The 13,108-nt window shown below is 36.5% G+C and overlaps 1 long non-coding RNA gene across 4 annotated transcripts in view; it reads right to left on the bottom strand.

The window, feature by feature from the left end:
• LOC135212487 (uncharacterized) overlaps positions 1 to 13,108 on the bottom strand; it is a 233,863-nt gene that overhangs the window by 175,725 nt on the left and 45,030 nt on the right. For all 4 annotated transcript variants that reach the window (XR_010313913.1, XR_010313915.1, XR_010313914.1 and 1 more), the window contains exon 3: positions 6,260 to 6,382. This is a non-coding gene — a long non-coding RNA (uncharacterized LOC135212487). The remainder of the gene's footprint in view (positions 1 to 6,259; positions 6,383 to 13,108) is intronic.

Genomic DNA, 13,108 nt, shown 5'->3' with positions numbered 1-13,108 from the left:
TATTGGAACTGAATATTTAAAATTTAGGTCAAATGCCAAGCGCTGTGACCTACCTACTCACATGGTGAGGTCAATCAGCGCTTAGAGGGAAATTGAAAATAAGGACAAAAAGAGTTTGTAGAAATGTTCATTTAATAGTTGGAGGAAAGTAAGATGGAAGAAAGAGAATATGAACGGAGGTACAGTAAATAAAATAAATGGACGGAGTTGCAGCTAAGGGCCTAGGGGACGCTGCAATGACCCTTACTTAAGTGAGAGAGAGAGAGAGAGAGAGAGAGAGAGAGAGAGAGAGAGAGAATTTCCCACGGTTAACCCAAATGTAACCCACACTTTGATAATCACATTTATTATTGATAAGGACATCACCGCCAACCCTCTACACCAAAAGCTATTTAACATTAACAATAGATAATACCAATCAAAATATTATTGCTTAAGACAAGACCCAATCTCTATCTTATTCCCCCCCAACCCCCACCCCCACCCGGCCTTTTAACCAAGCCAATCAAATCCTGAGAAATACAAGAGGCTCGGCTGGGGAATCCATGCATTTGATTGGCCGCCTTGTGAGCCAATTAGCTGTCGTCTTAGGGAGGGAGCAAGTTGTTGCTCTCGCTTTGGATTGATTGATTGCTCTCTCTCTCTCTCTCTCTCTCTCTCTCTCTCTCTCTCTCTCTCTCTTTTGCAACTTTAATCGCCGAGATGAATCTCGGAAACGGGGAGACCTTACCTTACCTTACCTTACATCTTGTTCGGGTTGCCCCAGGTCCCTCAGTGTGAGGCACCTCTAATGTCTACCAGAGAGTTGCTAGTACATCTTCCGGTATATTTTGCATCTTCCAATCTTGGATGGTCTGGGATGCAGTTTAGATATTTGTCGAGCTTATTCTTAAACACTACGCTCACTCCTGATATTCCTCAGATGAGCTGGCAACGCATTGAATAGACGCTGCATTATCGATGCTGGTGCGTAGTGGATTAATGTCCTGTGTGCTTTCCTTATTTTTCCTGTTATAGTTTTGGGCATTATTAATCTACCTCTGCTTGCTCTTTCTGATATTTTTAGTTCCATGATATTTTCTGCTATTCCTTCTATCTGTTTCCATGCCTGAATTATCATGTAGCGTTCTCTTCTCCTTTCTAGACTATATAATTTTAAGGATTGTAGTCTTTCCCAGTAGTCAAGGTCTTTAACTTCTTATATTCTAGCTGTAAAGGACCTTTGTACACTCTCTATTTGTGCAATATCCTTTTGATAGTGTGGGTACCATATCATATTGCAATATTCAAGTGGGGGGGGGGGGGGACTACGAACATATGTTTTATAAAGCATAATCATGTGGTTCAGCTTTTCTTGTTTTGAAGTGCCGTAACAACATTCCCATTTTTGCTTTACATTTTGCCAACAGAATTGCTATTTGATCATTGCATAACATGTTCCTATTCATCATCACACCAAGGTCTTTAACTGCTTCCTTATTTGTGATTGTCTCATTATTAGGTCCCCTATATGCATATAGCTTTCTTTCTCTGTCTCCATAATTTATTGATTCAAATTTATCAGAGTTAAATACCATCCTATTTACCTCTGCCCAATCATATACTTTGTTAAGGTCTCTTTGTAGACGCGTTTCCTATCTTCATCACCAAGTAATTTCTCGCACTTACTTATTCTTGTGTCATATCTTGCGAAGAAAACTACTCACTACCGAATCCTTAACATTACTGTCTATGTCTTCAATCATAATAACAAACAGTATTGCAGCTAACACCGTACCTTGCGGCACACCGGATATTACCTTGGCTTCATCGATTTCTCGTCGTTTGCAATAACTATCTGTTTTCTGTTGTGTAAAAATTCTTTTAACCATCTTCCTACTTTATCCACGATATTGTGTTTCTAATTTTCTTCGCTAATATATTATGGTCTACTTTGTCAAAAGCTTTTGCAAAGTCTAAATAAACCACATCTGTTTCATTTCCGCTTTTCATATTTTTGAATATGTTCTCACGGTGGACTAACAGTTGGGTTTGTGTACTTTTTCCGGGTACGAAACCATGTTGTCCTTTATTAAACAAATTATTTTTTATTAAATGTTTCATAATATTTTTCTTCATTACCCTTTCGTACACTTTCATAATATGTGATGTTAGACTCACAGGCCTATAATTACTTGCCTCTAGTCACTTGATCCACTTTTGAAAGTAGGGGTAATATATGCTAATTTGTGCTCATCATAAATCTTGCCTGTATCTACACTTTGTCTTAATAATATTGCAAGTGGCTTTGCGATAGAATGAACTACTTTCTTTAACAAAATAGCAGGCACTCCATCCGGCCCTGCAGCAGCTCCATTTTTCCCATTTTTAATTTCATTAATAGCCTGCACAATATCAGCTTCATTAATATCTATGTCAGCTAAATATTCACTATTTTCATCCCTTACTTCTATATCATTATCTTCATTATCTATTCTAAGGGTGAATTCTCTCTTATATCGTTCTGCCAATATGTTGCAAATTTCCTTTTTTTCATTCGTTAATCTCCCTTCAATTCTTAGAGGGCCTATTTCTATTCTTCTTTTATTCATCTTCTTCGAATATGAGTATAATAGTTTGGGATTTTGCTTGATATTTAATAGGGTTTTTTCTTCCAAGTCCCGTTTTTCATTTTCTTTTGATTGTATAATCTTTTGTTCTGCATTTTCTATCTTACTTTTTAGTTCTATAACTTTCCATGCATTTTTTTCTTTTGCAAGACCTTTTTTCCACTTTCTGATTTTCTGGAACAAGATCCTTCTGTCTCTTGGTATGCATGACTGATGTTTACTTTTCTTCTTCGGTATATATTTATCCACTATTTTCTCTAATATTTTATATAATATCTCCGTATTTACCTTTATGTCGTCACTTACGAAAATGTATCCCAATTCTTTGTTTAATTCTTCATTTATTTCTGACCATTTTATATTTTTACTGTAGAAGGTGTATTTTCCATATCCTTCCCACTTTTTCATTCTTGCTTATCTCTGTTTTCACTTGCTTTGGAATGGACTGTTAATTCTATGACATTATGGTCTGAAATACTCGCATTATAAACTATTATTTCTTTAACATAATTCACCTCGTTCACAAATACTAGGTCTAAAGTATTTTCCTTTCTTGTTGGCAGGTGATTTATTTGTTGAATGTTGTATTCTAGTAGCATATCTAATAGCTTTTCGAATTGCCTCTTATCTTCTGCACTACTATTACTCTCTTTTTTATATGTATAAGTACATCCACAATCTCCTATTCGTTTTTTCCAGTCTACGAAAGGAAAGTTGAAGTCTCCAGATAGGAGAATAGTCCAGTCCTTGTGATTTCTACATATATCATCCAATTTTTCTATTATTAAGTCAAACTCTTTAGTTTAGGCGAGGTCTATATATTACTATGTTCATTAATTTTTCAGATTCAAATTCTACCGCTATTAGTTCACATTCTGAGTTACTATATTTCTCATATATTTTTCCTTGTTTTTGTCTTTCCCATATATTGCGGTTCCCCTTGATTCCTATTTTTCTATCTGATCTATAAGTTTGGAACCCTTTTATTTGATCATCATTCCCAGTCTCTTGGGAATACCAGGTTTCACTTATATTCATTATATCTATTTTCTTTTCAATTTGGGTTAGTTCTTCTAAGTAATACTCTATTTTTCTTTTTGAGTTACTCGTAACTAAACCCTGCGCATTCATCACTATGATGGTTTGCGTGTTTTCCCTTCCATTATTTAATATTGGTAATAATAAAAGGATTCCCATGTCTCTTTCCTGTTCTGGTATGTTGTTCTTTTTTCATTTCCAGAAATTCTGTCATTAAAAATCAACTTTTCCATAATATTTGTTCTTCCTTCATCATAATTATTCATTTTGTGTCTGAATCTGCAATTTTCTCCATATCTGCAATATCCTCTTGCATAATAAAAACAGTTATTATCTCTTGAGTAGAATCTTGGAGCTGATGCATTGAAATTTTTTGCTGACACCTCTGCATATCTCGTTGATGGCTTGCTTTTTTCTTTTACCTGATATTCTTCATTCCTCTCTTTATTTGTTTCTTTCTTATTTTGGATTTTATTACTTGATTGGTTATTTATTTGATTATTTTTCATGGCTACAGGGTGCATATATTTACATTTTTTGTCGAACTTACATCCTTTTCCTTCTTTTAGGTTTTTGCATATTTTTGGATGAGAGAGAGAGAGAGAGAGAGGCGAGAGAGACCGAGAGAGAGAGAAGAGATAGAGAGAGAGAGAGAGAGATTGAGAGAGACCTTACCTTTCGCCAAGCCAAAAAAAACAAAAAAAAAAAAAAAAAAAAAAACCTGGCTGTGACCACACACCACGCTATAAGCCTAATCATTTCTGAGTTTGCACCGAATTGGACGAGCAATTCATAAGATGGGCCAACGCTACAGTATGTACTGGGGAAAAGACATATATCTAATAGTCCTATTATGATATTTTTTGGTACAAAATCGTTGTCACCAAAGTAACGCTAACATATCTGCACGGAGATGTTACATAGGTCTAATGTATGTATATAAGTTCTGTAAAAGTAAACTACCCTGCTTCACGATATTGAGGTATATTGATTGAAATAAGATATTAGAGAAATACTATTTTAGAACACATAAAACTCTTGCAGTTATGTCATCCAGGAATTTGACAGCGAAATACGCACATACATGACTGCGCAATGCGTTAACTCACACATCAACATCTACTGTTTACCTCAAGCATGTAACTTCCCATGCAATGGTAGCTAAGAGTTAACAAATACCTCCATTATAAACTATTTCCGAAGAGAAGCGATTAAAACTAAGCCTGCCTTTGCAAAGTAGCGAGTCTTATTGGCCTACGACATTTACTGATTAATGAGACTAAATTATGTCCTCTGTTGCCCAAAGTCTGTTGACATGAACCTTCATATCAAAACGAGTTCATAAATCGTCTCTGACAGATCTAATTATCTTAAAATAAAAAGTAGACGTCGAAATTAACTCGTAATAAGTAAAAAATAACTTAAAAGCGACTGCTCACTCGTTTTCAAATCTCCATGTAATATAATCCCATAGTGGCCTCCACATTCGCGAGCGAAGCCGATAGACGCATCCCCGTTAAAACGCATTTTTTTCGCTGTACGGAAAACGACAAACATCTTTTCGTACACTTAACGTACCACATCCAAGCCGTCTTTTTAACCAACAACGCTAAGTAATTATTACAATAATTCGTAATAATGGCGTTAGAAGGTGCCAAAGTTTCCTATTCAAGCAAGTCTTCTAACCAATCAATAGATGGCGTCACCACCACCCCCCTAACCCGACCACCGGTTCCGCCCACCGAGGATTTATAGCTTCGGAGGGGTTTATGGCTAAATATATCACATAAACAGCCCGGCTGCAGCCGCCATTAGGCGCTGTAATAAACGAGTGCATTTGTTTTGATGCATAAAAGCCCAAATAGGACAAAGAGATTGGGGAAGAGCGAAGCGTGTTTCTAATTTATTGTCACATAGGTCTAGGCTGACGTGTGAGCATTGCATTAGGTGTTCGTGTTTGGAAAGTTAACGTATAGGCCTATATTTGCAACTTCACGGGGAAGAGGAGAGTTGAATTTCCGGAAAATAGCGAATAGGACTATACGTATCTTGTAAGTAAATAAAATATAGGCCTATAAGTAACTTTCAAGTTCAAAAGGGGTGAGGATTATTGAACTTAAGGAAAATAAAGTATAGGCCAATATTTGCAAGTTCACGGGGAAGAGGAGAGCTGAACTTCTGGAAAATAGCGTTTAGGCCTACGCGTATCTTGTAAGTAAATAAAATATAGGCATATACTTAACTTTTAAGTTTAAAAGGGGTGGGATTACTGAACTTAAGGAAAATGAGTAAAGGCCTACTATATGTATCTTCTAAGTTCAAAGGGGGCGGGGGATACTGAACTTATAAAAAATAAAGTATAGGCCTATACGTAACTTTTAAGTTTAAACGGGGGTGGGAGGTGGGAGACTGAACTTCCAGTAAAAAGACTTATAAACAGGCCTATATGTACCTTGTAAATTCAAACGAAAGTTCAGACCCATAAAAGTTTAAATCTATAAACGATCGAGAGTCAACGAATTAAAATGGTTGTTCGCCCGACCTCTCCAACCGGATGAAGGACTCAAGGTTACCTGTCCAACGGGTAATTCATCAAGCGACGAATGGCTTACCTGCGCGGTCAACTGTAGAATCTCAACAGCTGCTGTTTCCTCCGGTGCGCGCGTATATAAAATGCCTGCTGTTCCTATTTCTGCTGTTCCCGCTGCTGTTTCCGGTGGATTTCAGTGTTTCACCTGGCAAAAAACAAGGGGGAAAAATCGTTAATCTAAAAAAATCATGTGATTGTATCAATGGTATATGAGTCTAGAAATAAAACAGGCGATTAAACCAAAGTTATGTTAAAAAAACCAGGCATTATACCAAAGTTATGTTTTAAAAAAGGCGATTAAAGCAATAGCATATGTCTAAAAGTAAAACAGGCGATTAAAACAAAGGTATATGAGTCTAGAAATAAAACAGGCGATTAAACCAAAGTTGTGTTAAAAAACAGGCAATATAAACAATGGTATACAAGTCTAAAAATAAAACAGGCGATTAAACCATACGTATATTGGTCTAAAATTAAAACAGGCGATTAAACCAAAGGTATTGAGTGTAAAAAACTAGGCAATTAAAACAAAGGTATAAGTCTAAAAATATAACAAGCGATTACACAAAAGGTATATGAGGCTAAAACAAAAACAAGAGATTAAGTCAAAGGCATGAGTCTAAAAAATAAAACAAGTCAATTAAACCAAAGGTATGTGAGTCTTCAAAGGAAAAAGAAATAGGCTATTAAACCAATGGTATATGAGTCTAAAAAATAAAACCAGCCGATGAAACCAAAAGTTAATGAGTCTAAACAAAATATAAGCGATTAAACCCAACGTAGGACTCGAAAACAAAGGCTAAAAACGAGAAAAAAATATGAGTAAAATAATAAAACAAGCGATTAAACCAATGGTATATGAGTAAAAATAAAACCAAATGTACACGAGCCTAAGTAAAACCACTCTATTAAAACCAAAGGTGTTGCAACGACTCTTGCATATGTGTGTGAAGTTCAGAGCCCGGCTAATTAGTTTTCAAGCGCTGCAATTTATCAATGGAATGAACTCAATAATCCTTTGAAATACTTGACGAGATTTATTTGTTAATGTATCAATTTTTATATTTATTTTTTTATTTATTAGCTATTTATCAATTTCAAAGGGGAACTTTATATTTATTTATTATTTATTTTTTTACGAGGCCATTACTGATATCGGTCTAATACCAACGTAAAATCATATGTGGATTTACGATAATGATATATCGATACAGTGAAAAAACCTTATGCAGTGAATTCTCTATGAAGAATATTTCACATTAGCGTAAGTGCCAAGAAGTATATCAGATCTAATGAATAATTAATGCCGTGCGCTCTAAAGAGACACGTATTTGCATGTGAAGAGAAATATATAATCTTCTCTCAATATTGACTCGTCCTCTATCTCCCAAATTTATTACAAACTCGTCCTCTTTTTCTCTTTTACTTATTACAAATATTTAACGTAATCTTAAACCTATTTACTTATTTATTTGACTACGATAACTTGAAATGCATAGGATTATTCATGTATTTTTCGATACTTACATCGGTAACTAATTTGACGATGCTTATCATCTCTCTCTCTCTCTCTCTCTCTCTCTCTCTCTCTCTCTCTCTCTCTCTCTCTCTCTCTCTGCGGGAAAATAAGGTTGTGCCTCATGAAGTTTTTTTTCCCCAAGAGTTCAATGCAAAAGTTATTGTAGTCTTCAGACAAACAGTTTATTGTTAGACTTCGTCAGTCTAATTATAAGGCTAACATGCTCCTGTATGCTTATAGATGAAACTCTACTAACAAACCCATTGGCTTATAAAAACAAATAAAACTCACGCCTATTGGCCTTAAGGGGAGAGAGAGAGAGAGAGAGAGAGAGAGAGAGAGAGAGAGAGAGAGAGAGAGAGAGAATTTCACCAAGGCCAACCGATACGAGCAGTCATGACCACAGTTTTATCAGTCATTTATTTCGATTTAACAGTGAACTGTTTTGACAGTCATGCGACTTTCCCATATTTACAAGAAAAAAAATCTTTCTCCACTTCAGTTACCAGTATGTACACTGATTAACCGGTCGTGTTTACAAAATTTACGAAAATTAAATTAGCACAAAGGTCTACACCTATATTAGTACTATGAAAAGATGGAAACACATTCCTTAACATTCTAAGCTGTAAACACTAGAGTATCATGTTTGCTTTTGCAGTCACCCCCCCCCCCACTCTTTTCGAATCGATGCCCCCCCAAAAAAAAGAAATCACTGCTTGCGGGGGACGTACTAATATTCCCCTTTACGGAATATGCCCGTTATGTGTCCCCCCATTGCAACTGCAGCTCGTACATTGAGCTCTGCACTACCAGTGAAATGCAATTTCGACTTGAGTTGCACTGACGACAGAAATACACTTTAGAGTAGGGGTTGATGTAACAGTATTTTTTTTTCTGTCTTTCTTTTTTAATAGAATCATTTCCATAAGTTTTTCCCTTTTATGCTATCAAAGCATATATTTTGCTATTGAAAGTAACACTTGCTCTGAATAAATGCTGACTGAGGCATACTCTTTCATCAATTCAAATGTTTGTATGTAATATCTAAATATATAATTATTTTAGGAATAAATCTCATATGTCGGGACTCAGGATGAAAAAGATCAAACAGCTGCAAATCTCCTCTCTCTCTCTCTCTCTCTCTCTCTCTCTCTCTCTCTCTCTCTCTCTACCAAACGACTTGAGATAAGTTCCTAAACTTGCCACAACTTTACGTTCAAAATGAATATTTTGATTCAAAACTCATCAAAACAATAGCTCATCGAATTGCTCAAACCCTTACACGTGCAAAACACATCCCTCTAAAACACACGCGCTCACACAAGGAGAAACAAAATTCGATATAATTGTCGGTGCTACTTTGGTTTGGTATCTACGCGTCACACCTCCGAGGTGTTAGTACTAAACGCCGTATGGTAAATGTAAGTTAGACGGCCGCAATAAAATATCATTTATTAACTAATATAATAATTTGTCGACCACATGATGTAGAAATGGGTGCATATAATACCTTAATAATACCATGATCGCTGAGGGGCTAGTACTAAACAAGGCGTCCCAAGGAGCTTCCGCCATGTTTAGTACTAGCTCCTAGGAGTACTACACCATATTGTCCCTTTTATGTTGTTCAGACACCGACAGACATCTGTCCTCCATGTGCAATTCTCTCTATATATACCTTAGATGACCATATCCTTGGGAAAGGTCTTCTCAGGTTGTCAAAGATCTCACAAGAGTCGCTGACGGCAGCCTCGCCAGGCATGTTCAGCTTGAAAATCGTCCAACGCAGCTGCATCTGTTCACCCAAAATGGGAAAAACGGATGATTGGACAAGTTTTCGTGGACGGGCGAGTCGTTTCTCGAGGTTAAACGCCGTCAATGGAGCGAATTTCTATGTATAGATGGACGACTTTGCAATTCGATAAATCAGAATTCGTAGGACTGTCGAATTCTTGCTTTTTGTTGTGCCCTAATCCGAGAAATTCACAGCAAAATTCGTTTCAAAAACAGTTTATGGCGGTGCAAAGGAGCGAACTTGAAAGTATGAACGACTTTGCAAATCCGTACATCAGATTTCCTACATCTGGTTGTGCTCTAATCCGCCAAAGTGTATAGGTATCGGTATATGTAATTCGAGTATGTAATAATTAAAATATTAAAAAAAAAAAGATGTGTAGAATCTAAGCTGGTTATGTATTGTTACAAGAAAGACAATAATACTCTCATCGGATAAAATTCTGAATGTAATTTTGTAAAAATTGTAAAATATTGTATATTTTACCTAATATAAGATAAAAAAAAAAAATCTGCCAAATTTTCACAAAATAGCAACGCTTCCTTTTAAAACAGTTTATGACGCTTTAAATACGACTTCGATAAATTAGCCGTTAATCTCTAGGCGTCAGTGCGTCTTAAAAACGCAGAGGAGAAACAAAGGAAAGTGGCCTCTAAATACGTCAAAGGGAACGTCTTAAAAACGTAAAGTCTTAAAAACCCACAGAGGCAAAGACGGCCTCTGAGGCTCTGAGTACGTCCAATTTACCGTCCGTTTGTGTAAGTCTAAGACGTAGGGAAAGCCTTAAAATGTAATGGAAAGTCTTATAAACGTATGGGACAAATGTAATGGAAAGTCTTAACATATGGGACAGATGTAATGGAAAGTCTTAACGTATGGGACAGATGTAATGCTACTTGGGCTCTAAATACGTCCGATTCATCATCAGCTGTTAGTCTAAGCTGTAGAATCAAGATCTTAAAAAACGCAGGAAAGTCTGAAAATGTATTGGAAAGTCTTAAAAACGCAAGGAACAGTCTTAAAAACGTAGAGAAACTGCTCAAATGCCACAAAAGGGTGAGTAACACACACAGGTGGTACTAAGCCTACAGTCATCAACAACATCGGTCTACACAGTAACGAGACTTCAGGCTCGTCACAAGCTGAACATTCGTGGCATTTAGATCATCTATGATAAAGAGTGGAATGCCCTTCTTGTGCCGTCCGTGTGTGTGTGTTTGTGTGTACGTAACGCAGCCATGATGATCTGTCTCTGTACCACTCTCTCTCTCTCTCTCTCTCTCTCTCTCTCTCTCTCTCAACTCGTCCATCTGCCTCCGCGGCTGTTCCTCTCTCTCTCACTGAACAATTTATGGCCTAGTCTCTATCGTCTTAAATAATTCCTTTTCTTTGTGTTACGTTGTGTAACGAACAGGAAATTAAGCGAAGAACTACACAATGGTTGCCCATTAAACCGACCTGCCCGCTAAACCGGCGGAAATTACGATTAATAATGAACGCTTTAGTCTTGAATTAAACCAGATCAGATTTGGCAATGCCTAGGGTATAGGATACGTTTAAATCAATATGGCCTCCGATTGGATGAGGCGAAGATCGGTTCCACCTTGCATATTCACTCGCCGTTTTTCCAGAATTTTTCGAAAGCTATCATTCTCTGGCGTGGTTCCACTAATGCGGAACGTTCCCTAGAATTTACATAAGGATTTTCACAAGTATTTGATCGTTAAACATTAATATTTTACATAAACAAACGTGATTAAAGATGGCCACCGGATCTTAAAATTAACATCTATCTATGCTTTATATCCCGTTGTTCTACATCGCCGCAAAAGAAAAGACCGCGATATGGCAACACCTTTCCCCCAGAAGTCGAGTGTCCACTAAAGTTTCCGGGAAGATTCGGTGTTGCCATACGAGAATCGCCTCTTTCTTATTAATATCTGTACTCTCTCTCTCTCTCTCTCTCACCTGCCGAGTGCCACAACCTTCACTAATTCACGGCAAATCCCGAGCTCTCTGATATGGACGCCTCTTAAAACACGAATTATTAACGGTTTTAAATTGTTGATGTTGATCGTAATGGCACCCAATATGATAACCATTATACGTGTGTTTAATTCGTTCAAGTTTCAACCTTTATTTGAGTATATCGCGTTATTCGCTCGTTTTTCGAAACAGTTGAATACGTTATACTGAGTCAGAGTGTTGTGGCTGCGCCTGATAATATTAGTGCATAAGTATACTATAATAACATGCTTATTAGAATACCGCTTTTAGACCTAAGCTGAGTAATTGTATCTATATTTTATTGAATATTCGGCTAGCGCTCTAAAACAGGATGGAATATGCAATATATCCAAGAGGGAGGAAGACAGCGAGACTTAAATTCTTTTGGAAAGTAGGATTTACTTAAAAATAATACTTTAAACGCTTGATATCAGATCTACGTGCTTTAATTAACACAAAGCATAGGCCTCCGCGTAGCCACATGACGCTGACAGAATCATGTTGACCTTCAATTAGAGAGTAACTATGTGCTTTGAATAAGACGAAGCATAGGCCTACGCATAATGACGCTAGTAGAACCATGTTGACCTTACAGGCAGAGAGAATGAGGCATAGGCCTATAGCATGAGAGGGGCTATTTTGGGGGAATCACTCACTATGTGCTTTCTAGAAAACAAAGCATAGACCTACGAGTAACCACATGGTGGTAGTAGGACATTGTTGACCTTAAATCAGAGAGTATGAGGTGTAGGCCTGAAGGAGAAAGTCCTTTGAAATGTTTAAAAGCTTACTTGGTAATGGACTGAAGTACTTTCTTTCTCAGAAACATGAAGATATTTGATTTTTTTACATAGGTCTAAGCAAAGAAGTAATGCTATCAATTTAAGCCAAATATAAGGGGACTTACAACGAAACCTTAGGCCTATACAGAGCAACCCTTACTAGACTTTGAAAACTGAAAATCTGAAGGCACAACCAATCATCCATTTTAGATCAAAAGAGGAATGTTCGTTGTCTTAATACTTGAAGAAGACACTTGATGGGGCAGACATGTTGGTTTTCCAGTTAAAGGCCTGACGCGTAATTAGAAATTGATGTATTTTCGAGTACTATATATGCTTTTAGGCAACCAGTAAGCATTGTATTTCATAGTTATTGATATATTCTAGACATATGTTGATAAATGTGTGTTCTTTTAATAATTGTACACAATACATAATATATATATATATATATATATATATATATTTATATATATATTATAATATATATATAATGTGTCCCTTTATAGAAGCTTAATAGTGAATCAATATGTTACACAGTATTGACTACAATAGTGCAAAATATTTCTTTCAATAACACATGCTCTCTCTCTCTCTCTCTCTCTCTCTCTCTTCTCTCTCTCTCTCTCTCTCTCCACAGGCCATTTATCTGAACTCTGAATAACTGAATAAGCAACATGATGTGTTATTCATTAAAATTCAGCGTCAAACACATTTACTTCAATATTTGAAAATGATGGATTGTCTGCCTTTTGATAACTGCAC

This window comes from Macrobrachium nipponense, chromosome 41, assembly GCF_015104395.2.
Source record: "Macrobrachium nipponense isolate FS-2020 chromosome 41, ASM1510439v2, whole genome shotgun sequence".
NCBI classification, from domain to species: Eukaryota; Metazoa; Arthropoda; class Malacostraca; order Decapoda; family Palaemonidae; genus Macrobrachium; species Macrobrachium nipponense.
Note: the sequence above shows the minus strand (reverse complement) of the source record. Positions and strands in the feature narration are given on the sequence as shown.